Source organism: Marmota marmota, unplaced genomic scaffold (genome assembly GCF_001458135.2).
Source record: "Marmota marmota marmota unplaced genomic scaffold, marMar, whole genome shotgun sequence".
In the NCBI taxonomy this organism is placed as follows: Eukaryota; Metazoa; Chordata; class Mammalia; order Rodentia; family Sciuridae; genus Marmota; species Marmota marmota.
In genome coordinates this window covers 1,617,139-1,619,239 of record NW_026000225.1, presented here as the reverse complement: position 1 = coordinate 1,619,239, position 2,101 = coordinate 1,617,139, and positions in this window count along the sequence as shown.

The window sequence follows — 2,101 nt, the reverse complement described above, 5'->3', positions numbered from 1 at the left end:
CCATGGGCTGTGTGTGTGAGCTATGTGATTTTGAACACATGAGGGAACTGGACTGAGGTTGCTGCTCTGACTGCACTGTGTGACGTATGTGTCCTTTTCCCTTGCTCTGCCTATGATCCCCACACAGGACCTGAGATGGGTGTGACTTTCCGAGATGTCAGTCAAACTGCTGACCAAGACATCACCAAGCAAGACTTCACCCGCTGAAACCGGTATCCTTGTTTTCTTGTAATATTACTCCTCTGCCTTATTTGGATAGAATGTTCTACTGAATAGCTCTCCCCAATCAAAACCAGGGTTGGGGCATGCTTGCTCTCTCTCTCACCTGCCTCTCTGATCTTTCTCTTGCCTCCCTCATGGGAGCTGAGGGAGAGGAGCCATCATTATACCCCAAAAAAGTTATTTTCTGTGTTTGTGATTTTTTAGTCCCCAGCCCAATTCACCTGGAGTGACCCTGATCTAGTCACGTGTTGCAGCAGGTATGCCTGAAGGAGGTAGGAATTGGGGCATGGCTTTGTGTATACATTTGTATCTGGTGAGTGGAGTCTCTCTCTCTGCTTCCCGAACGCTGTGATGGGAGCTGCTTCCTTCTGACACACTCTTCCACCATGATGTTCAGCCTCACCTCGAGCCCTGAGAAATGGTGCCTGCTTTCTATGGGCTAAGACCTCTGAAACTGCGAGCCCTCAAATAAACTTTTCCTCTTCTACAGTTGTTTTGGTTAGATCTTTTAGTCACAGTAGTGAAAAAGCTGGCCAAAACAGGTACATTTGTGGCCATAAACTCAGAACACTGTTGAGCTTGTTTTGGAAGCCTCTTTGCTTTTCAAACATCCATTTACAAACAGTTTCAAATCCCGCTTTATATAATCACTGCTTGCTCATCTTCCCTCTGTAGTCCTCACACATTTCCTAGCTGAGTGATGTTAAATGGAGTGATCTCCATATCATTCATGGTGCATTTTTAGTTTTATAACTTAAGAGTTGCATAATGTGCCTATGATACTCCATATTGCCCTTAAAAATCAGTCTAATTTGTGCCTAGCTTAATTTCATAAATCCCCTGCATTTAACCACAGGATCTCTACTCCATCATTTAAGTCACTGATATGAAGGTATGTGATTGGCAGAGTCATTGCATATTAGAGATTTAAAAAATCTCTAATCATAACTGAAGGATGGCCTAAGGCCCCTTTTACCCCAAAATGCATCTCCATAATCACATGCGCTGTTTGATCTCAAATGTTTTTTTATCAGGAAGCCACAATTGATGAAATGTGCATTTCTTACCTGAGACCTGTTAACATTCATGAATTATCCTACACTGATTTCTCTATTTCCAGAAGTCTGGATGACCTGTTAGGGTACAAAGGAGCTGAATGTGTCTTGTTGCTGTGGAGAAACATGGAAGGGTAATGCAGCACCACGGTGTTTCCTGGGAGTTTCCCATGGGTGCAGAGGTGGCCAAAAGGCACAAAGTGTCTGGGAGAGGTCATGGACATCATGGTAGTGGATGTTTCTCTGGACCATTCACTATTTTGCTATGAGATAACTCAAGAGGAGAAGTTAGCACTATATTTTGTCAGATCCATGGTGGAGTTACATTTCTCCATTGTCTGTCAATAGTCACCAGGTAGTACCACAAAGAACAGAAAAAAGATCAAGCGAGACTGGACTAGCCAGATAAAGAAGGAGGAGGTCTGAAGCTGGAGGATTTTGTATGATGCTATCTAACAGGTAAGTGGGAGGTGGACTGGTAGTGGGGAACAGAGGTGGGAGGCCTTAAGACAAACTCTTTCCCTTTGGCAGTTTTACTGGCATGGTTCTACTACAACTGACAGGATCCCTTTAAACAGTGATCGGACTGTCAAAACCAGCTGGATTTAATGGAACTGAGGAGGGGTGGCTGGATATGCAGGTGTTGGGAACAGGTGTTTGGTATGTTGTATGCCCTGCTGGGTGAGTTATGTCTATGGGGAAAAAGGTGCCCTCCATTGAATGCTTTAAGGGACGAGGAGAATCCTTTCCAATGATCTATATCTCTAACCCTAACTATTCTTTAATATATTTCTTTCACATATAAACATATTCATATATATATA